Here is a 25,767-nt window from a genome sequence, read left to right as displayed (position 1 = left end):
AGTGGCTAGGACAAGCCTGTGTCACCGCCCCTGGCTTCCTAAGGTGGGTTATAAATCTAACCCAGGCCTCCCAGGTGGCCACAGCCTGGTCAGTAGAAGAGAAAGCCAGCATATGATACTGTGGCTGGAATAGGCCTAACTTTATCTGTAAAAGATTTAAGGAACTGAACTCGCACACAGCTGACAATAGTTCAAGTCCCAGACCTGGCAGCTTGCTTTCTCACATTCTCTCTCTCTCTCTCACTCTCTCTTTAGCAAATAAAAAAACACATAATAAAAACATAACAAAATTAAATAGTCATTTTTAAAAATGATTTAATGACACCTACCATCATGAGTGACAGTTGATAAGACCTGCCAAATGCAGTGAAGGTCAAAAATACTTGCCCAAAAGAGGTTCGCAATGACAAATATATAAAAGAAAGTTGACCAAAAGAAGTTCCCAAGAGAAGCATAGCACTTCCAGGCCAGACCCAGCACCCATGTGCCTGAACACCTCGGGGAGTGCACAGACTGGCGAGAACAGCCCACCACCCCTCCACTATACTAGGCAGTGGGGGGAGCAGGGGCCTCCTGGAGCACTCTCTCCATGAGGAAAGAGCTCTGGAGTTGGGAGCAACTTGGCTGCTGTCAATCTCTCTTTTCCAAAAAGAAGCAAAGGCTCAAACAGACACAGGGCTGCATAGCACTGCCAAAGTTATCGCCCTCTGCTCCCCAAGGAAGTTGGGTAGGGCCCAGCGTAGCCCAGCTCTTCTGAAAACAGTGGATCCTGTCAGAACCTGTCCTCTTCAAAGGTGAGAAATTGTTAAAATGCTAGCAGCACAGGGTCCATACAAAGATACCACAAGAAGGAAGAAAAGGAGTGAAAACTTGTGGAAGATGACGAAGCCTCACTGGAAAAATATTACAACAGAGCAGATGTGAAATAGAAGCAAACACACAACCATAAATAAAATTCGTAATGCATTTTTTAAACGTGCACTAGTGAGATTTGTCAGGTTAACTAAAAGAGATGAAACCTAAGCTGGCAGAACGGGGAAAATAAGCAGAAAGGAAAAAGAAACATTTTCTAAAAACCCATGTCTCCATTGGAAGCAGCACAACGTGAGGTAGAAGTTGCTCAAAATACAGTAGGCTGTGAAGGGCGAGAGGAAGAGAAAGACTTGAGAGGCAGATGAACCCAGAAGTTTAAAATATTGCTGATGGCAGTGACGAAACACAGGGAAAAAGGCTCTACAGACAGACACAATAGACAGCGCTGAAAATGGGAAAAAAATGCGTTTTATTTTATGTGTTTAAAATTTACATTTAATCACTGTACATCTTTATAGTGTATAACATGTTTTCTCCTGTATGACTCCAGTGCATATCAGTCACATCGAAGATGTTACCATATACATCATCAACAGATAACTTTTCATTCATGTGTCTGTTACATTTGTTTTAATATGTTCTGTAAGATACAGTGTTGGAGCCACACAGTGACACCAAGGTAAAACGTCACGCTCTGTGAGGTTGACCCGCAAGGGAAGGTTCTGGGTTTGCCTCTGGAGACTTCCCTGAGCTCACCAGGCCCATGTGGGCCCATCTCTAGTCCAGGGCTGGCTGAGGTGGGGTGGGCATGGCAACCAGACCCTATAAGAAGTACTCTCTCTTTCTCCCCCCCCCTTCTCTTGCTCATAGAAAGAAATTTTAATAAAAAGCATACAGGGACAGTCTATGGAATGGTGGGTAATGTGGCCGTATTTCACATGGCTAATCCTGTAGTTTGAGTCTAGGACCTGGAGGCTTAAAAAACATACCAGGTGCATGTGTATGCAGACCCAAAATCCCCACAGGAGGGATAAATGGAGAAGAAGGAACTGCTGTGTGACCATTCTCTATTGACTGGTAGGTGCTTTATCACTTCTCTCTCTTTCTGTGTCCTCTGGTAAAATAAATAAATAATAATAATAATAGTAAAATAATCCATAAAAGATTTGAGATATATAAAAAAGACCTAATTCTTGACTACATAACATGTTGAAAGAGCACACCATTTTTTGAAAGGAAATGCTTAACTCTTAAACTTGCTAGCCTTCTAAGATAAAGAATGCATTGCTCATCTAGGAAAACTACTTCAATCACTCAAGTGAAAAAAATATCAGGCCAGAGTCAAAATGATTCACAGGGACATTTAATGTTAGTGGACTACAAAGCATATGGATACGATATCCTCAGGCAAATAAGACTTTTAACCCAGTTAAGTTTTAGTCTAAATATAAAAGTCAACAGTCATTGGCTTTTTCAGCAAATATTTATCGAGTGCCTATTATTGTCTAATATTCTTGGTGCAGAGCATTCAAGAGTGCCAGCAACCATAACAAATAGAAAAATCCCTGCCTCCATGGGGCTTACTTTCTACTTAGAAGAAAAAGAGAGACATGAATGGGATGAAAAGTGAAATATTTAGTAAGCAAGTTTGTGATCACTGGTAAGTGTTCAAATGAAAATTCAGCATGAAAATCTGATAGATCATCCAAAGTTCTGTCACTTTAGAAAGGATGAGCAGAGAAGGCTTTATGATGGGTGATGTTCGAGTAAACGTAAATGAGGAAGGTGCAAGACTTGCAGTTGTGTAAGGAGAGTTCCAAGCAACGAAAACAACTGGTAAGGAGGGACTGAGGCAGGAGTGAGCCTGGAGTGTCGAGGGAATAAGAAGAGGGACAGTATGACCGAAACGAAGAGAGGAGGACGCAGCGAAAAGGAGACGGGGTTTGGAAGATAATGGGAGCAGGAGTGTTGGGTCTTCTAGGAATTTTAGCTTTTATTTTGAGGTGAATAGATATTGAGTTTGAATTGCATAGGGGGAAGATCAGAATCCTGCTTTAGACCCTGTTCAGTTTGGAATAATTACTGAAAATCCAGATAGAGAAACTAAGGAAGTGGTCAGACATGTAATAAAACATGCTGATATTTAGTATGCAAGGTATCACATATTTTGTATGAGCCTTTATTTAAAAAGTACTAGAGGGGGGTCCAGCAGGTGATAAGTGATTAAGGCACTGGACTCTTACTTGGCAGATCATGGTTTGAATCCTGGACTGGCAGCTTGCATTCTCACTTTCTCTCCCTGTCTCTCTCTGGTAAGCATGCATTCCCTGTAGGGAATTAAAAATAATAATAATGATAAATAAAATTAAATATATGTGTGTGTGTATATAGATAGATAGATAGATAGATAGATAGATAGATAGATAGATAGATAGAGATATTTATTTTCCTAAATACTAAAGGAAAAAATTGGCAAACATAAAAGGGAATAAATCTTTGAGACAGTAACTCATGGTGCCCTTTGAATTCATGCATCTAGGGGGAGGTTAAGACCACTGTACGCAATGCAGAATATTTATAGAACAAAATCAAATGCTACAAATGCAGAAATGTAGAAACGGGAACTAGCGAAGGAAGGAAAGAAAATGAAATTATGGGAAGTAATTTAAGATGATTCATTTCTTCATCTCTTGTAACCAGGCCCTCAAAATCATATAATCTAAATCAGATAAATTAAGTTATAAGAATTAAAGTATATTTAAATTTATAAGTTAAATATCAGAATATTTATTAAGAAAAAATGATCGGTTATAGCAGACACTGCAGGTGTCCTGCCCACTTCCTTTGCCCTTACTACTTCAGTACGTATGAGCATGAATTACAGTCGCCAGCACCTAGCTAGGTTTTGCAGGAGGCTGTTTCACGAAAACCACTTAGCCCACTCAAGTGGCAGCCCAAACATGTCAGAGAATTAAGACTCCTTTGGGTAACTCTCAACCTGCTGTGTTACGGTCTCACTCGCAATAGCTTCGAATGACTCCGGTGAGAAATATCCTACTGCACAGAGCTGCAAACATTAAACCTTTAGTCATCAACTGGTCTGTAGAGAGAAGACTCTACACGTACCTCTAGTTGGTGACTCATGGCTTGTCAGGGTCTTGGAGGGAACAGAATTAGAGCAAAGGAAAAGTGTTACAGCAAGAGGCATACTCTTGCTGGCCTTACAAGGATGAAACCAAAATGATCAGATCTTTGGGTTTCCCTAACATTGCCCACCTGAGGGCAGCCATTGCAGTGGACACATGGAGTGACACAGAAGACAGTGGCCTGCTCCAGTGGAAGTCAGCCAACCACTGTCCTCAGCAACGCCATGCACAAGCAAGCCATGGTGACTGAATGGAGATAATGCATGGGGGGCAGCAGTGTGGACCCCGTCACACAGCTTATGTACTTGCTGCTGCTGCATGTCCAGCCTGAGAGAGAGCCGGCTGTGGCAGTCTTTCTTACGTAACAACCCACTGTCTTGAGAGCTAGTTTTCTTTCTTTCTTCTTTCTTTCCTCTCTTTCTCTCTTCCCTTTCCTTTCCTTTCCTTTCCTTTCCTTTCCTTTCCTTTCCTTTCCTTTCTTTTCCATCCCTTTCTTTCTTCTTTATCTCTTCTTTCTTCCTCCCTTCCTTTCTTTCCCTTTCTTCTTTCTCTTTTTTTTCTTTCTTTCTTCCTTTTTTTTCTTTCTTTCCTTCTTTCTTCCTTTTTTTCCTCTTTCTTCTCTTTCTTCTTTCACCTTATTCCCATTTACTCATGCATGTCACTCAAAGATATTACTATATACATTATCATCAGCAAATAGCTCCTCATATTTTGTCAACTACATAAACATTTACTTTTTTTTTCTTTCTCTTTTCTCCTCCCTCTCTTCCATATTAAATTTTTTTCACATTTTATTGATTCACAAAATATCTCAGACTAAAAATTTGGACCAAGCTATAATCTAGTGACAAGTGCATTGTAATTTTCTTCTGAAACTTTGTTTTTCTCTCTCCATTCCCCTTTTTACTAAAGAGAGGTATAAACTAATTTATTTGCAAAAAAAGATTAAATTAGTCTCAATTTGGTCTGTTATTTGCACAAACCCCCATAAGAATTCAATTTCTGATGCAGGGCAACAGATATTATTTTATTATTGAATTTATGCAAATAACCATTCTGTCGAATGCTCACAAATATTTTCCAATTGCAAAGGGGTCAGGAAGGGAGAAAAGTTCATTTCAATTTAAAAAATAATACAAATTACAGAACCTATCAACAACTCAAACCTATCAAGAAAACTCAAATTCTTAAAACTGGAAGACAAAGCATAGAAGAAAATCAGTAATGTTTTAGAGAAAAGTCATAGAATTCTATTTCACCAGTTCAGTCTCACGTAATCTCTCTTTTGTTGAATTTGCAGTGTTACTGTGGTCTGATCTTTCCATTTAAATCCTGCAAGTTAACATTCAACATTATCATTGATATTTCTAGACTTGTCCCTACCATTAAGTTGACCTTTTCCTTGGTCATTTTTTGTTCTCATTTATGTCTGTCTGTCTTTAGTTTTCCTGATATAGCACTCCTTTCAAAACTTCTCAAAGAGCTGGTCTGGTGTTGGTAAATTCTTTCAGACTTTGTTTATCTGAAAATGTTTCAGACTTTTCTTCCCATACGAAGGATAATTGTGCCAGATATAGTATTCCTGGTTGAAAATGTTTTTCACTTAACACTTTGAATATATTTTCACACTCTCTCTTTACTCCCATTGTTTCAGACAAGAGGTCCAACATTATCCTAAAGGGATCTCCTTTGAAAGTGACTTGACATTTCTCTATTGCCAATTTTCATTCTTTCTTCCAAGAGCTAAAACTCACGAGGCATCATTAATCCATTCATCAGAGTGATGCCATGCCTCAGTGTACAATTACTGCCCACTAAGCCCCACCTCCCAAGGCAATTACACTGGGGACTGAATTCTGAAACATGAATCTTTAGAGGAAAAGCCATTATTCAAACTATAACATACAGTATCAGATTTTCAAGAAAACTCATCAGTCTCTAATCAGAAATTTGATTTTGCTAGGTTTCTTTTGCTTAAAGGACACCACTTTCATAATCAGTGGGATCAAGATTACACTTTGAATGGATTTACAGTCCCTACTTCAAGTGCATCGCTATCCGAAGAGTTACAAGCCTGTATTTTTTTTTTTTTGATATAAGACTTTGCATGATATTGTCTTAGACCGAGGGACTCAGGCAGCAAGCAGGCATGGCATAGGCAGAAAAGCACAGATCCACTAGGTCTTCCGTTTGCTCCATCATTTTGGGATGGGCTCTGGAATCTTAGGATGAATTCTTGAAAGTGAGGCTAAGATGCCAGGTGCCTTTCTGGGTCTGAAGTCACGCCAGTTGATATTTGATATACTTTAATCAACAGTCAGGATCTGCTATTGGATTTTTATTAGGTAAATGCAATCGATGATCCAAAAAATACAAATAGGAGTGATTTCATTCACTCTTAATAAAGTTCTCAGGCGATGTGTGCCTCCTGTGCCTACGAGCTTTGGTTTTGCTGTATCAGAGGTCTAGTTTTGGCTGTAAGGAATGCGGAAAAATTTTACTATGTGTCTCACCATAAGATTCTTTGTGCCAGCACACTAGTGGGGAAAAAAGGGACATTGTAATTGTTAAAGGAAAAGACCTTAATAACCATGAAAAGATAATGTTGATAGGTAGTGGTGATGGTGAGTAGTATGTGAGAAATTTGAGGGATATCTGGTGAAACCTTTTTGTACTCCCAGCTTTTAATAACTTTAAATGGACAGTTTTAGGAGCCACATCATAGCTAGGGACCAGCAAAAATACTCACGGGAAAATCTATAATGGGTGATAAAAGCAAGAGGTGATATCTACAGATTAAGGTGCTAGGCCTAGCTTTAGCAGTGGGGACTAGAATTTGTTCCATCAACCCCCCTTTTGCAAGTCTTACTTAAAAAAAAATCGGGGCAGTTAGACCATCACATCATGGAACTATTTACAGGAATTTAACATAGAGCACAGATAAATCTGAGTGGTGCAGAGAAGGGTAACCATGAGTACACTGTCTACTTCAGAGCAAGACAGGTTAAATTCAGACCTCTGGCACCTGCATTCCTTTACCTGAGGCTTCCTCTGCTATAAATGCCACTTTCCATGACCAGGAGAAAGGTCAGAGGTCTAGAGCAATTAGTACCCTTGGAAGCAGCCCTCAGCAAATGACTGGTATGGGGCCATGTATTATTATCCCAGCCCTCTCACTTTTCAAGTAAGATGATTTTCAATAGAGAATGGTATGCTGAACACTAACGCTGTCCAGCAGAATGTCACGCTAGTCATCAATAGAGGGATCTTCCTTGGAGATGTCACCTCGACTCCATGTCTTTCTTCTTCTCATTTCCCTTCTCACTTCTCATTTTCCACTACCTCCTGCAGTAAGGACTTACCCTTGAATCTTTTCCTCAAGGTCTGCTTCTGGGAGAATCTAAATAAAAAACACTGTTACTATAATCTTATACTTGCCTATAATGGAGATTCAATATTTGCTGTCTAAATCAATGGAATACCAAGTATATTACATAAAGTTTTAGTTATAAAAGTAACATTAAGAAGAGCAATTAATGGAACATAATCCTAAATTATCAAGGGACATACACACACATAGCAAAGAAATACATTTCACATAGTAAAAGACTTTTAAAAGGAGCAATAAAAGCAGAAGGCATTCCATAATTTTAAGACAGAATTAAGATCACATATATTTTTCATATCAATAAATGAAAATAAAATGAACAATTTAGATACAAAGAGTATCAGACTGAACTACGAAGCAAAAGGACAGGACTATAATATAACTTGACTCGGAAAGGTTTGAAAAATAGAAGGATGAACAATTGTCTACTGGAAAATATCAAAAAAAAGATGAACTAAATCTTCATGTTATTCAAGGACAAATCAAGAAAATAAGGTAGGCCTGCCCATGACCACACCCCATTTGAGAGTGCTTGCTCTCTCCCCTTCCCCCAGTGAGCACACATGCCCTCCATCAATAAAAACAGAAAAAAGGAAGGGTCACTTAGGGCTAAAACATTATTCTTCAATAGAGATTAAGCACATAATCCAGAAAGAAAGAAAGAAAGAAAAAAGAATATATCAATATGAGTAAGGAATACAGTAAAAGAGGGCCGTCCAGTGGAGCAGTGGTTAATCACAATGCTCTGTGAGTTGATGCCCATGGGAAGGTGCCATGTCTTCCCTGAGCATGGCAGGTGCATGGACATCCATGATCTAGAAACGGACTGAGGCTGGGGAGGGATCATGCACCAAAATCCTGATGGGGATACTGTCTCTTCACCTGTCTTTCTTGCTTATTGAATAAATAAACATATAGATAAATATATCTCATATATATCTATAACATATATATTACACATAATACAAAGCTATTATAAAATAATAGAAAATTACAGGAAAATTAGATACCAGCACATAATTATTATGAAAATTTAATTCACTTCTGTCAATGTTTGACATAGAAACATGTGAAAAAACAACATATAATATCTGCCCCTTAATTAATTCTTTTGCTATTATCAAATTCTAATCCCTGGAAAGATATGTCCTAGATAAATAAAAATTTAAAAATCGAGAATAAGTAAAATTTTTTTTCTATCTTTTTTTTTTAGAGGTTTTTGCTATAGGGTGCATGTGCTTGCCAGACAGACAGAGAGAGACAGAGAGACAGAAAGCGAGAAATCACCCCCCAGGGGGGTTGGCCACACCACAATCCTTTCTCCTCCATTCTCCTCTCGGGATCATGGGCACTCATGCACATGCGCCTGGCGTGAGTTTCAAGCCACCGTGTCTGGAACTCGAACAGTGGTCGACTACATGGGAGTCCAGCAACATAGCCATTACACTAACTGCTGGTCCTGAATAAATAAAAATTTTAAGTGCTTAAATGTAGGTGAGAATGTGGGAGAATTTTTCCATAAATCCTTGTACGTAAGACATACTTAATAAAGATAAAAACAAGAATCTATAAAATGTTAAAAAATAACAACATAGAAAATATAAAACTAAAAACTACCACTAGGCCAAAAATAAAACAAAAGTTCAAAGAAAAGCATGGGCAACAATGTTTGCAGTGGACTAGCTGGTGGCATGGTCTTTAAGGTGGCTGGATCCCACATGGTCAACTGCATTGTTCAAGTCCCCAAACTGGCAGCTTGAGAAACACTGAGGGCAGGGGCATACATGCCTGAAATCCCAAAAGGAGGGAGAAATGGAGAAGAGCCTGCAGAGTGATCATATTCCATGAGGGGTGACAAGTTCCTGCCCTCTGGCAAACTATTCAATCAATCAATAAAATGTTTCTAGTATATGTCACAATATATTTTTGTTTTCTTAATATAGAGTTAATGAAAATAAGTAAGGAAAATAACTAATGACCCATGAAGATAATAATAATAAACACAACTGTCCATAAAACATATAAAAAAATTCAATATCACTCATAAGAGAAATGTAAAACAAAGTTACAGTAATACATAATTTTTCACCTATCAGAAGGAAACAAACAATGCGTTTGATAACAGTATAATTTCAAGTTGAAAAGGGATGATTACTCTCCTCCACCACTGATTAGAGCATAAAGTGTTACAATCTCGAATGGAGGGCCACATGACACAGATATCATAGACATACTTCTAGACTCCATAAGTCAATTTTTGTAACAATTTATTCTACCATTAGATTCACATATGATTTTCAAAAATGCTTTAAAGAGCTTTATTGCAACTTTTCTCTGTCAGAACAAAAGAGTAGAAGGTCTATCCAAAGGGAAATTATTAAATATATTATGCTACAGTCATATAATAAAATAATCTTCATTATAATGAATGAAATCTCCAATTTTTATGAAGTAGGAACAAAAATAGCAGGTCAGGACAAAATGCCACTTGAAAATTTAATCTGAATCTAACCTGTACACTGTGGCTAAGGCAGCTGCATCCCACATGGCCAACTACACCATTCTAATCCCAGATCCAATAGGTCAGAAAATGTACAAGGGGTGTGTGTGTGTGTGTGTGTGTGTGTGTGTGTATGTATGTCCACAATCCCTAAGGGAAGGAAAAATAGAGAAGAAGGGATTGCAGTGTGACCATCCCCCATGGGGCAGGGGAGTGCTTTCTAATTTTCTCTGTCTCTCTCCTTTTCTTTCCTTTGGGTGAACACATGCTCTTACTAAATTAACAACAAAATTAATTTGATATTTCATTCAGGTATTCACAATTTTTTTTATATATACTCATTCTAGGTTTGGGGGATGTCATGGTAAATGAGATTACCTAAGTTTTGAATCCATACTCTAGAGGGTTGAACAATATGTAGCTGAAAGAAAAAAGAAAAAATTGAGTAAAGAGATAAGAAATGAGAAATATAGATTATTAGTTTAAAAAGGATTAGGGGTTCAGGAGTTTCTGCTCCAAAGAGGTGACATTTCAGAAGATTTCTCAGTGAAGTGGAGGAGTTGACTGGCCATGTAAGTAGCTGAGGCGATGCCTATCCATACACAAAAACAGTGGAAAAAAGTAACAGCTGTTCATGCGACACTCGCTAGGTGCTTGACTTTCAGCAGGTTAACTAGCATTCCTCAGCCTTGGTTTCCACAACCTCACCCAGAGAAGGCCTTAAACTCTGGTGTTTGCACTCAAGATGTGCTTCATTGCAAATGACAGAAATGGAAGCAACACACGTAGGGCAATGATGGGTTTTATGAGCTCAAGTTTCTAAGCCACAGAATATGAGCAGAAACTAGCTTCATAAACAACTCATGTCAGAGTCCAAAGGCCTTCATGACTTTCACACTCCACTACTTATTGTTGCTTCTTTCTCAATGTTGGCTTCATAGCTTTGGTTGTAGACAAACTTCTTTCACACTTGAGAGTAGAAGTCCAGTCAAGTGTTGAGCGGCTTCAAATTTTACATTTCTCACCAAGAAGAGTTAGTCACTCTTCTATTGGTTGAAACTCAAAACTTCTAGAGAAAGTCTCTTGCCCAATTTGTCCCACTTCCCCACTCTCCATGGTAAGCAGAGTGGGATGTCTTGATCGACAGCCTGTTCTGGAGCTACTAGGTTGAAGTACAAGTTGTAAGAATTTACCAAAAGTAAGGATCCTCCCGTGAAATGAAAGAATGCTTTCCTAGCAAGAAAAGCAATGGCTGGTTACTGCTGGAAAGACATGAGGACCTCGCAGTCTAATCTGTGTGCACTAAAAAGGTACTTGTTATGGGCTCGGGAATGCTTATAGCATGGTATTTCCACATCACCCTGGGGTCACTTGGATAGAAACTGCTAGATAATCCGTGACTCTCTCCTATTAGGTCAGATTTACCCGTGTCCTTTCAATACCACACCATGTAACCACCACTATGTGCTGTGAGTCATAATCAGTAAGACCTGTTTTATATGTTTACATTAGATAATGTGTTTCTCTTCATTGTTGCTTTATTTACTTATTTATTTTTGAGACATGGGTTAGTTAATCTAGTACTTTGTAAAGTTATAGGCATCCCACAAATTCCTAACAGATAGCAGATACTCAAAATCATGCTTTTGATAACTAATCTCCTACTTTTCTCTTCATAGAGCTTACCTGTCTGTTTTTCCTATTTCCACTCCAAAATTGCCATGAACTCACTAGCTAAGACTAAGAGTGATCCATAATCTTTTCTCCCTGGTTAGCTTTCTTTTGCATTAATTCTTTAGAGAGTGGTAGTAAATAGAATTCATCCTTCACTGACTTTCTTAATAAGACCCCAAATTCCCATGTTACACAGTATTGTCAGCTATTTACCTAAATTGCAATCTCTTCTGCTTTCTCAACACTAATGTAGAGGAGATATCAAAACCACCTTAATTGGCCTTTGACCTAATTAAATTTTCTTTTCTTTTAAAGAGAAGTACTAAAGACAGTCTAATTAAATTTTCTAAATTTTCTTCTAAAGTGCTATTCATTCCCTCTGCTCTTTTTTCATCCCCCTCTAATGTCCAACTCTCTGATTTTTATTGTTTGTTTCATCAGTGGACTTGAAAGAAGCTTAAAGTTCATGCAGAGTTAGAAACCAAGAATAATTCTTCCTCTGCTGGGTTAAACCTTCTCCCTCTGACTATGAACATGCTATTTTCATCCCGAAGGTGTGGCTTCTTTCTACAGGGATTCAAAAAATAATAATGAAACCTCAGCTGGAGAATCTTAGAAAGTTTTTTAATTGATTTTCTTCGAACCGTGGTCGACAACGTGGGAGTCCAGCGACATAGCCATTACGCTAACTGCTGGTTCCCTATTATGTTAAATATTAACAGTTGCATGTTGCTGGCTCCATTGATCGGTTTCCAGGCCTTATGCTACCTCCATCCTGTCAAGATTGTGGGCATGCCCACAAATGTGGCCAATGTGTTTTTCAAGCTACCAAAGCCAAGATTCAAACTGTGGTTGGCCGCATGGTATGCGTTCATCTAATCACTACACAAGGCCTAGTCTTTTCTTCTTATTGTTTCCTTCACTTGATATCCAAGACATTATCCTTTTTGTTTGTTTATTTATTTTCTAGAGGACACATGCATTTGCTGGAGAGATTCCGAGAGAGTGTGTGAGAGAGAAAGTGAGAAATCACATCCCATGGGGAATGGTCATGCCACAATCCCTTCTCCCACATTTCTCCCTCCTTTCGGATTTTTAGGCACACATACACACATGCCTGATATGTGTTCCATAGTTGATCATGTGAGATCCAGCTGCCTCAATCACCATGCCACAGGCTAGCGTCTTCTGGCTTCTATCCAACCTCACTCATGATAGCTTTTCAGTCTGTTGTGCAGATTGTCCTGCTCTGTCCTAACCTCCCAGGGTTGTGGTTCCCTAAGTGACATTGTCTGGTCCTCTTTTCTACTTAAACACATGTATTTGACAAATCTTTCCACATACAGGACTTTCAGTCCATCTATATGCAGAAGAGTCAAAGTATCTATCTCCTAAACTTCTATATCCAACTTTTTCAATATCTTCTCTTAGATGTTAAAAACATCTCAAACCTAACATGTCTAAAACAAATTATCACAGCCATCACCACTGAACAAATCCTTCATAGTCCCATTTTTGGAAATATCTATACCCTTGCTTAGACCAAAAACTCTTGAAATTGACATTACCCCTGATTTCCCTTTATTCTGCAGGAAATTCTAGACTTCAAGTACTGATCACCACCTCCACTGTTAGTGCCCTGCTCTGAATAATGTGAATTAAGCTTAGCTAGTTTCCTTGCCTGTACTTCATTGTCAGCCTAACAGCTAGAATGATTCTTTAAAATAAGAGATCAATGATGTTGCTCCTATGCTCAAAAGTCTGTAAGGGCTCCCAGTTTTACAGAGAGTAAAATCTGAAATTCCTCTCAGTGACCTATAAGACTGCACATTATTTGAGCTCTGCCACATCTAATTTTCTTCCCTTCACCCACTCCACTCCAAGAGAACGTGCCACCACTGTTTCTCTCAACAGAAAACGAGTATGTTCCCATGTAGGGAGCTTTCCTACAGTTGTCCTCAGGCCTGGGAAATTCTTACTTACGCATCTGATCGTCTGTAACTCTAATCCTAAAATCTTCACTGAAGTATCACTTTTTAAGTGAGGTCAGTCTTAGCATCCCTATTTTACTTCTTTTCACTCTATTTCCCTTTAGCTTTCTGTTACCTACCCTCTTGTGCTTTTGATTCTTCACCAGCATCTATCACCTTCTAGCACATGTGTTAATTGAATCATTCAGTACACTTATATCTACAAGATACGTATGCAGGGGTGCACCTAAGGCCTGCCCTTACTTTTGCATAAGAGTTAATTGTGTTCATCTCTTTAAGTAGTAGCTTGCAGTTAGTTATGGGGTTATTTAGATCACAAAAATTCACTAATGATTCAAATCAGGACCATCTTTTGTTATCTGAAAAGTCTGTTTGCAAACATTTTTCAGTATACCACTGTATTCATGAGATTAGAGTTCTATTTATTGGTTTGTTTGGACAGAGTTTTGCCTTAGGGCACATGTGCTCTCCTAAGAGAGGGAGAGAGACAGAGATATTGAGAGGGAAGGTGAGCAATCACTTCCCGTGGGAATGGCCACACCACAAACCCTTCTCCTCCATTCTCCTCCTGGGATCTTGGACACACATGCACACTCACCTGACATGATTCTCAAGCCACCAAGTCCAGGACTTGAACCATCGTTGGCCTTGTGGGAGTCCTGCAATGAAGCAAGCTATGCCATCTGCTGGTCCTGAGAACTTTGTTCTATTAACTCCTATATCTGTAATATACAAAATGTGTCTGGCACATGGTAACCACTCAAATATTTACTAAGTATCTCCAAACCATTCTCATTTTAACTCTTGTTTCAGGCACCACTGGGAGCCCATGACTTTGAGATTCTCTCTTTTACTCTGCATGGATTACTATGGGCACTGAATCCATGACACATCCCTCTCCTGGAATCCGATTCCCCTTTCTCTGCTTTGTGTTTTTATCCATGGCATTCTTCACCTTTGATCTTTTTTATGTTTCATTTACATATTTATTTATTTGTACATTTTATCACTGCAATGCGTTCTGTCCATTTCAGCTGAAGCTATATCTCACGTACTTATGAAAGTATCTGGTACATCAGATGAATCTCCATAAATTTTGTTGCCTTAAATAAACAAGCGAATGAATAAGTAAGTGAATTGTTCACTCAATCACACCAGTACTCCTTCTAGAATTGATGTCAAGAACTGGGAAGAATGATTTTCTTTCCCACAGAGAAAAGGTCTTACTTAGAAAAAGCAACAAGAGATATCTCATACAATAATCTAGGAAGGTGTTGTAAAGAGCATATGAGAAAACAGGTTCAACAGGTGGCATGGTGGTTAAGGACGCTGGACTCCCACATGGCCAACGGCAGTTTTAGTCCCAGACCTGGTGGCTTGCTTTCTCACTTTCCCTCTCTTTCTCACTCTATCCCTCTCTGGTCAAGTTAAAAATAAATAACAAAGAAATAAATAAAATAATTCTTTTAAAAAAGAATACATGAGAAAACTTATATAAAGTGTATTATTTAACCTTTCCAAAAATAAGAAAAATAGAATACCCTTTCTGCAAAAAAAAATCTAATTATGCATATCCATGAAAAATAGCTCTGGAACAAGTAATTTAGAGAAATCTTCACTTCAGATTAAACAATGCTGAAAATAATCTTTATTATACAATAGGAGATCTTAGAGTATTAACATATGAATCCAAATCTCCCTACAGATATTACACAGAAAAGTTCTCAAATATATTTTAGCATGTAAATCATAGTTTCACTAATAATTTTTTGATTGACTATGCATATGTTCACTTTATTACATCTTTTTATTTTAAAATTTTACATAAAATTGGTGATTATATTGAATTAGATGTAAAATGCATAGCAGGTGAACTAACAAGGCACATTTTCAAATTTAGGCAGATTCTAATTTTCCTAAATATTTTTACATACATGCATACATAAAAGCACACAAACATACATACATATGTATATGAAGAAAAGGTCACAATTTTGTGAACATATTCAAGGGGAAAAAGATCAAAATATTAAGTAATGATTAAAATAGTTTTAATTTTTATGGTTATTTTATTTATTGGAACATACTTAAAGATTACTTTATTTAGCTTTTAAAAAAATGAAAATGCTTGTTCAGTGTGGGATCTAGTTATTTATTTATAGTCATTAAACCACATTAATGTTAGAGATTCTCCTATTTTTCTACTTAACTCTTTGTATTTAAGGAGCCACCAGAATTTCAGTAATGTGAGATGATTTCCAGTTGATTCTGACATGAACACTGTCATAGGAGAACTCTGAGCTTCCTTAACTGGAGCCCCGTGCCAGTTTTATAGTGGAAATTGGAAGGATCTTCTAGACAAAGAAGCTATATGAGCAGTGGATATAATACAGCAAAGATTCCCAGTGGGTACTCTGTCTTATTAGGAGAAACCATGTAAGAGAGAACTCTGTGTTATAAAGTGATCTGTAATGGATTATTTGGAATGAAAGGAGCAGTGTGATTGCTGAACCATTGACTGAAGTCTCCAGCATAGTTCAAGTCATCTCCTTGACTAGCCAAGTGCTCTTGAGTGATGGGACTGCCTCAGAAAGTGGCAGGTCAGAAACTGAACAGCGTGGCTGCTCATTGGCCAAGGCATTCTGTTCCGACCAATGGAAAAACTGGCCCATGTGCCCACGAAGTCTGTCATCTTGCCAGAGCTGTGAAGAATCGAATATGCAAATGTCACAAATAAATGCATGCATGCTTAAAATGAGGAGGACATACAGCATCTACACAAAATCCTGCCAAACTGCAAACTGTTTATAGAAAAGGTCATGTTAGGACAGGAGTAGTAGATCATCTCTCCAACTGCTAAATATATTAAAATGTGATGTTTTCAAAAATTTATACTTCAACATAAAAAAAACTTCACTATGGAAACTTGATCTTATCAGTGAAGTCTCCACAATTTTGAATACCTAGGCCTCCCTGCCAGAGAGAGAAATGAGTTTGATGAGACACTCATGGAAATCTCAAGTGCTTTATGAAAGTAACTTATTGTTGTCTATTTATAGAACATGCTTTACTTTATCTCCTCAGCCCCTTTCTTCCAAATGCCAAAATAGTTCTATATTGCACAACAAAATGTACCATTAATCAGAAGCATAAATTTCAACAAGACTTCAGAGTGTACCTAATTCCCCTTACACAAACTTATCCCCACCACTGGAATTTCACTTATGGTACATATGCATTCAGCAGCTAAACACCTACTGAGCCTTTCCTTTAAATCTGCCACTGTGCCTTTCCAACCTGGGCCTTGTAATTCCCACCGTACAGATGAGTGTGTTGACAGTTGAAGAGATTAAATGACTTGCAGATTGAATACAGTGCCTGGGATGCATGGATCCCAGCCTGCGTCCTCCCATCGACTACCTTTTCTGCTATGAGAGCTGGTTCCAGAAGCTGACTAACAGCAAAGCAGAGGAGGTTGCATCTGGACAAGGAAATGGCAGTGCTCCCTCGTAGCCAGTGGGGTTCAGTCAGTACAGTGACACCCTCCTTTCCCACCCCTTTGACCTCATAGTGCTCCATCTTTTAATATAACCTTTTCACAAAGCGTTCCTTGATTCATTCCCTCTTTCACAAAATCTACAACTCTTGTGGATTTGTATTCTGATTTATCCGTCACTCTCTCAAAACTCATATGTCTTTATAACTTAGATCATGTATGTTCCTGTGGTAGAATTTAAATTATTTGAAGCAAGACCTAACTATGTCATTCTATCTATCATGATGTCTTTTCTGTGCTGAGAAATCAACACTTTAATGAGTGAAGGAATGACTGAGTAGACTATGGATTCCTCTCCTGTATCTGAGCTATCTTTCATGTCCGTCACCGACCGTCACGCCATGTCTTACAGCCAGACAGCTCACCATTTTTCCGTTTTCCCAGTCATTTATACATTACTAACACTCATTCATTCAAGATTTAATAAGCAACTATGCACCAGAGGAAGTTTTAACAACTGAAGTACAAAACACAACTGATTGAGCAGACTCCAGAGTTCTGCTCATCCTATTCGTGTGGAAAGCTTGTCCTGACACCACGTGTGACAGGTGACTCGTCCCAGAATGGATGTTGGAGGTAATAGCACAGAAGGAGTAAGGTCTCTCCTGGGTTTTAAAAGTGCCGTGCCATAATGTGGATCCCACCTTTCTTTTCTTTTTCTTTTTTCTTTAAGGAGGGTGGGGGGGAAGAACATAGTGTAAATAATACCCACGTCATCTACAAATCCCTACCTTTCAAGCAACTTGTTAGTACGTAACAGTGATCATCCTCATACTATTTTAAATGTTTTCTAGTTTCACATCCTTTATATCATCAATCTCATACAGCATACTATTTATCTTAACTGGATACAGTTACTACATTTCAAACAAAAATCTGGCAGAGATAGCATAAATAACTTACACAAAGTCAAAAAGTCGATACATGAAGGGGAAAAAGCTGAATTTTCTTCCCAGTATGTGTCTGATTCTCCTCCGTCGTGAGACCGCTACTGGTAAGAGAAATAAAGCTCTTGTAAACACAGTGTACACAGCAAATGCCACGATGGCTTTTCCCTTCCCGTTGGACACACAGGACCAGTTATTGTCCTCACCGTGTGTTTATTGACGATACGCTGGGGTGTGAGGCCTCCAGTATTGTGGAATTACGCCATCCTTTCAATACTTCATTGTTTACTCCTAATGCATGAATGCCTTGTTCCTGACACAGCAATGTCAAGTTTACAAGATTTAGGCTTCACCTGGAGTCTGGAGTCAGACAGAATTGGTTTCTAAGCTCAGTCAAGAACGATGTGTAATTCGGGGCACCCATCTAAAGCAATGCAAACTTGCGTGTCATTTCAGATCCTTTGGGCTGCCACATGAAAATACTATAAACTAGGTAGTTTATGAACAAAAGCTAATTCCTCACAGTTCTCACAGCTGGGAAAGCGCAGCATCAAGGCATTAGCAGACCTGGTGCACGCGGAGGGCCTGTTCCCTGACTCATAGTGGCATCTTCTCGCTATTCTTGCATGGTGGGACACGCGAGTGCTCTTTCTGTAGCCCCTTTCATAAGGACACTAAGCCACTATGAGGGCCCTACTCTCATGGCCTAATCATGCCTCCAAGGCTCTCCCACCGAATGTTATCACGTTAGTGATTAGGTTTCAGTACATGAACTCTGCGGGGTGCAAACACAGATCTGGTCCCTCAAATTCATGTCCTTCTCGTAAACAAAATACATTCATTTCATCCCAATACCTCCAATTAAGTCTTAACTTATTTCATCATTAAATTAAAGTCTAAGCCTCAAGTCTTATATAATATAATCTAAGTCAGATATGGGTGAACCTCGAGGTTCAAGACTCATACTGAGAAAAATTTTCTTTGTTTCTGAACCTGTGAAATCACACAAGTATGTGCTTCCAAATCGTAATGGCAGGCTGAACAGTGTAGACAGTCTCACTCCACGATGGAGAAAAACAACTGGTCCCAAGTTAATCCAAAATTCCACAGGGCAAATGACTCCAAATCTTAAGACTCAAGAAAAATTTTCTTTGACTGGTCCACAGTCAGTGCTTAATCACTGCATCCTCATGTGGTAGAAAGGATCAGAGGTCTCTCTTGTCTTCTTTCCTAAAGAACCATCTGCATTCAAGAGAGGTCAACCCTCATGTTTTAATCACTTCCCAAATATCCACCCTCCTAATACCACCACATTGATGATAGGTTTCAGTGTATGACGTGGGGGCACAAAAATTCATACCATGAAACGTAACTTTAATCTTTCTAAACAAGTTTGCTAAGGAACTAATATCATTTTAGTGTAAAAATAAAACAATCTACATGTCTAGAAAAAACAAAACATGGTTTGGACCAGCAGTTAGCGTAATGGCTATGTCGCTGGACTCCCATGTAGTCGACCGTGGTTCACTCCCGGACCCGGTGGCTTAAAAGTCACACCAGATACGTGTGCATGCGTGCCCGAGAGGAGAATGGACGAGAAGGGATTGCGGCAGGGCCGCCCCCCCAGCGAGTTTCTCGCTTTCTGTCTCTCTGTCTCTTTCTGTCTGTCTGGCGAGCCCACACCCCCTATAGTGTAAAACCTCTAAAAAAAAACAAACAACAAAAAGAAAAAACATGGTTTGATACATGGTTTGATTAGTAACGAGCCCACACCCCCTATAGTGAAAAACCTCTAAAGCAAACAAACAAAAAAACATGGTTTGATACATGGTTTTGATTAGTAGAGCATATTCTTCCCTTCAGTCTTTATGAGAAATGATAAATTCATAAGAAGGAGCAAATTTTTTATGGTATAAAAATCTGTGTTCAGTAAAAGAAATTATAAATATTCAATCTATTTTACTACACAAAAATGTCTTTCTTTCCAAAATGTAAACATTCAGCAAATAAAACACACATGATATTCAGGTATAGAAACACCCAGCAATTGCTCATGAAAAGGTGCATTTGGGTATTGGTCATGCTCCTCTGTTCTAAATACAAAGCACTCTGCCAAAAGAACCAGGCAATTATGACCTAAAACTACTCTTTCACCCAGTTTCCTTATTTGAGTAAAAATAATAATAATAATAATAATCAGTTCCTGTAAAATTTTGGCTATAGAACCAAGTACAGAAAAGGTCTGAAATAGCTAAAAGTCAGTCTGCTAGAAAAAAGCATTGTCTCTATGTTGTGTCTGTGATATAAGTTGGGACATTTTTAGAAGGAGACTTTGTGTTTGTAATAAATTTTGAAGAGCCTGGAAATAAAATTTTAATAAAACATTTTTAATAAAATAAATTTAAAAAATTTAAATCATATCAGTTTTCCTCATCCTTAAAAATTAAGAAGATAATGGGATTCTACTCATCAGTCATTATGAAAGGTAATTTAAATACAGAGGGTAAAGTTCCTAATGTAATTTAGAATACATAGCAGGTGCCCGATTATGGTAGCTGCTTTTATTATTACACTAGTATCATTACTACAGACTTGTTTAGATCCTTTGGGCTGCCACATGAAAATACTATAAACTAGGTAGTTTATGAACAAAAGCTAAATAGGTTTCTAACACATATTTGTTAATGGATGTTAGATAATGTCCAGAAAGTGTCATAATTGAACTACTTTTGCAAAACAAGTCACAAATCAGAGACATGTCACAAAATAATAATACTTTAAAGAGAGCAAATCTCAGATGGACTTGCTAAACATTTTAGTTACTAGAGAAAAGAAAGGAAAGGAAAGGAAAGAGAGAGAGAGAAAACCACTCAGGCTCTTTCAGAAAAGACAAACATAAAGGAAATTAAATATGGACAGACTGGATGGTAACTATCAATTACAACTTGAGTGAATCAAAGATTTTTTGCTGGTTTTTTGTCAAAGGGTTTCTCCGTCGGGCGCATGCTCTCTCACCAGAGAAATCGCTCCCCAGGGGAAATGGACACGCTGTCATCCCTTCTCCTCCACCCTCCTGGAATTTTGGATGTGCACACACACGTGCCCATCCTGAGTTTCGAGCTGCCGGGCGGGACTCCACCAGTCAGCCATGTGGGAATCCAACGCCTTAACCACTACCCCACCTGCTGGCCCCTTCCTATTTTTAATCTCTTTCTCACTGTGTAATTTGCATAGAAAATTACTAAATATTTTAAGACTAAAAATTCATGAATTGACTTCTAACTCTTGAGTCTGGGTAATCTACATGAGTAATCTGGGTTCTCGGAGTAGTGATACCGTCTCTGAATCACAGCATACTTGCCTAGTGTCATCGGACAAAGCGAAATCTAAATGATCTTTGAACTTCAGCACAGCATTTCATATCATTAGGAACCTTGGGAAAATGCACTATTACCCTCTAACCTTGGCTCGTCAGTCTTTCCTCACTTTCTATGTGAGCTTTATAGTCACATTGTGAGTAAATGTATACAATTAGAAAGTAAAAATTACAAAGTGAAACAAATAATAAAATGCCAGCTGTTATCATCAACATTATGCAGCTCACGTGATGGAACCACTGAGAGGGAAGTGCTGTCGCAGTTGCAGTCTTAATTAATTTGAGGGATGGGACTATGAACATGAGTTACTGGTAATGTAGAGATGGGACAGAGAGTTTATCTGTCTCAAGATAAAAATATGACCACAAATATATAAGGTACTTTTCTTAATTAACATTTGTTCATAAAATATTTCAAGTCTTCAGTAAATGACCTATAACCTGGGGATTCATATTTTGCTTTCCACTATTTCCTTAAATACATTTGTTACAACATTACTGTTTCTTTTATTTTCATATTGCCTTACTATTTAAATTTTTTTACATAGCTTTCTCTTTTAATTCTCAGTAGCAAATGGTAGAGCAGAAATGGTAGTCATGAGGACTGCTCAAAAATATTCCAGGTCTTTCTGTGTTTCCTTACAGGCAATAGCAATATTGTATTTTTATGCCTACTTAAAATTTGGTGAGGACCTATGATTAACTGACTGAGTATACATTGCGAAAGGTTACTGAGATGCTGGGGTCATTTGTTACTACACCATAACCAGTCTTTTCTGACTAATACAGTAGGTGTCATAGTCCCTCTTTTAAAAATGATTTTCTTCTGGGACCAGCAGATGGCATAATGGTTATGTTGCTGGATTCCCATGGTTCGAGTCCTGGACTCTGTAGCATAAAGCTCATGCCAGGCACATGTGCATACGTACCCAGGATTCCAAGAAGAGAATGAAGGAGAAAGGATTGCGGTGTGGCCATCCTCCCTGGGGTGGGTGATTCATCACTTGCTCTCTCTCTGTTGCTTTGGCGAGCACACATGCCCTATAGCAAAAAATCTCTCTCTAAAAAAGAAAAAGATTTTCTTTATGCTGGGCACACGTGTATGGGTGTCCAGAATCCCAGGAGGAGAATTAAAGAGAAGGGATTGTAGCATGGTTATCCTCCCAGGGTGTGATTTCTCACTTTCCTTCTTCCTGTCTCTTTCTAGCAAGTGTGCCGCCAAAAACCTTAAAAATAAAAAAATGAATAAATAAATAATGAAAGAATAAAAATGATTTTCTAGTGCTGATGAAAGTCTACTCATGAGGAAAAACCTGAACTCAATTTAATTAAAATTATTTTTTCTTCCACTATATTTACAAAATATTAAAACAATAAAAATATAATATTGTTTACTGAAATAAAATAGATTTTCACTTAGTCTTACATCATTCATACTTTTCTAAATGAAAAGCTGTTACATGAGGCCTTACCTAAGGAAAGAATTTGTACGGAAAAAAATTCTCAAGTTATTCTTTCATATCCTTTTATGTATCAGAGTGTAAATACTTCTATGACCTTATTAAGCCTGTTATCTTTGTTCCAAAGCCCGAAACGAAGTGTCCCAAGCATTCTGAGTAGGGCGATAACTAAATCATTAAAAGTGAACATAGACTTGAGGCTGGCAGGTGGTGTGGCAGTTAAAGGCACTGGATTCCCACATGGCCGACTTGCAAGTCCTGGACCTGAAGTACTGCTTTCTCTCTCTCTCTCTCTGTGGTCGAAATAATATAACATGGCCGACTTGCAAGTCCTGGACCTGAAGGACTGCTTTCTCTCTCTCTCTCTCTCTGTGGTTGAAATAATGTAATAATAATAACGAATGGATTAAATAAATATTATTTTAATAATAATAACGAATGGATTAAATAAATATTTCTAAAAAGTGAATATAAGTTCTGGACCAGCAGATGGTAAGGTGGTTTAGTCTCTGGACACCCACAGGGCCAACTGTGGTTCGAGTCCCAGACCAGGTGGCTTGAAAGTCATTCCGTGTGTGTGTGTGTGTGTGTGTGTGTGTGTGTGTGTGTGTGTGGGTGCCTCAAATCCCAAGAGGAGAATGGAGGAGAAGGGACTGCAGTGTGGCCCTTCCCCTGAGGAGGTGATTTCTCACTTCCCTTTACACCGTCTCACTTTGTCTCTCTGGTGAGCACTTGTGTCTTATGGCTAAAACCTGAAAAAAAGTAAAAAAAGGTGAATATAGTGAATATGAGCTGGAGTTCCTAAAACTGTTAGACCGTCTCCAATTTTTCCTTAAGTTTCTTTATGACATAAATTCAGGATGTTCAGAATTAATTCCTTATATTAGCATACTACATCAATCAATACAATAAGTATATTCTGAAAAATATTACATAGCACATAATTACAATTCAGCATAGTATGCCTCATCTCTCTCTGCCCAATCTTAGGGAGGATGAAACCTTCCATACAAGTTGAAATTTTCAGACAACTGAAACAATTTCCTTTAACCGCACGTTTTCATTTACTTTTGCCATTTAAATGTTAATCTTTCATAGACGTGTCATTTATCTTTGCCGCCTCCTAAAATTGACTGAAAAGCTATAATGGGTATTGACTATTGGTCACTGGATCTAGCCTTCCCTATCACTATAAATAATAAACACTTATGATCATTTAACAGATAAATACACTAGGTATCTCAGTCCAGTTGTGCTGCTATGTCAAACTACCTGAGACTGTGTAATTTATAAACAACAAACCTTTATTTCTCACAGGTCAGGAGGCTGGTTCCAGCGGGCTGAGTCGGGAAGGATAGAAGAGTGAGTGCTGTCTTTGGAAGTGGATGGATACTGCTCTGCATATGCCAAAGAACGGGGGCGGGCACTGTGTGAGAACTCTGACAAGGCATTAGTCCCGTTTAGGACGGTCAGCCCCTCATGATCTAATCACCCCTGAGAGCCCTGCCTTTTAATATTGCTGCTCGAGGATTATGGAGGCGACACACTCGGACCACAGCCTGGGTCTCCATGCAGATGAGGAACTTGTTTCGAGATCCCGCAGTGAGTCAGGGATGGAGGCAGTAAGAGCACAGGCAGGCGAACGCCAGGACCTTGTGCTCCTTGCTACCATGTCCCGTGTTTCCCTCTGAGCAGAGTGTAGTGCATCATCAGGATTCAGTTACACTGCAATCAGAACTGGCCCCAGAGGGTGAGACATGCAATGGTTTCCACTTAGAAATAAAGAAATTTATGTGAAAATACAAGCGTCTAACCCCTTGTCTGTGGCAGCTGTTCCATGGCTCGCACAGATGTTTGAAATTGTGGATAGTAGTGTGCGTATATATGTGTGTGTGTGAATACATATATATGTGTGTTTAAATACATATATGTGTATACACACATATAACATATATAATCTATATCACATATATGCACACATAAAACATGCATATACATACACACATAACACACACATAAATATCTTTTACCTAGATACATACATACCTATTATAAAGTTTAATATATATATTAGACACAGCAAGAGATAAATAACAGCAATAATAGAACAACTGTAACAATGTACTGTAATAAAAATTAAGTGAATGTGGTCTCTGTTGCTCAAAATATCTAATTAAATTGTGCTATTTTCAGATCATGGTTCACTGGGTGTAACTGAAACCATAGAAAGTAAAACTGCAAAAAATAGGTGAAATGTGTTCCCACAAGCTTGATGAATGAGAAAATTCAGATAACACAGTAAAGGCATCTGATGTAGACAGTGCCACAGTTGTCAGTCTGTGTACGGAGGAGCAAGGGTCAGGGGTGCACTGCTGACCGTCTGCTGCACTATCGGCGAGGACTAGAGGTATTCCATCTCGACTGCAAGCCATGGACCCTCTCAGAAGGGTGGAGACATGATGGGGCCCACACTGTGAGCCGGTGCTTTCCTCAGTGGCAGGACGGTGCAAGCTGGCAGCACTCTCCAGAGCAGCGTCCTGGCTGACTCCAGGCTGGGGCTCCTCTCCCCTGCAGCTCTCCAGTTCTGTCTCAGCGTCTGGGCAGGCAGGTCCTCTCAGAGAGGCTTGGCTCTGTGCCAGTACCTTGACATACGTAAGATATGAGTATTATAAAATGATTTGATTCATGAACTGCAAACAGGCAAAAAGTGTTGATATTGTTAGAAGTCAGGATGGAGGTAGTTACTGGGAGTGGAAAGAGGGAGCTGGAAAACAGAGGAAGCTTCTCCCAAGTCACGGCAAAGCTCTGTTTATTCAACACAAGTGTGTTCCATGGGAAAATGTGTCGGGCTTTACAGTAACTAAATGTGCACTGATTTCAACAATAAGTACAATACTTCAAAAGTAGAGTGTTTTGGGAACCAGCAGTTAGCGTAATGGCTATGTCGCTGGACTCCCACATAGTTGACCGCAGTTC

This window comes from Tupaia chinensis, unplaced genomic scaffold (genome assembly GCF_000334495.1).
Source record: "Tupaia chinensis unplaced genomic scaffold, TupChi_1.0 Scaffold000138_1, whole genome shotgun sequence".
Taxonomy (NCBI): Eukaryota; Metazoa; Chordata; class Mammalia; order Scandentia; family Tupaiidae; genus Tupaia; species Tupaia belangeri.
Note: the sequence above shows the minus strand (reverse complement) of the source record.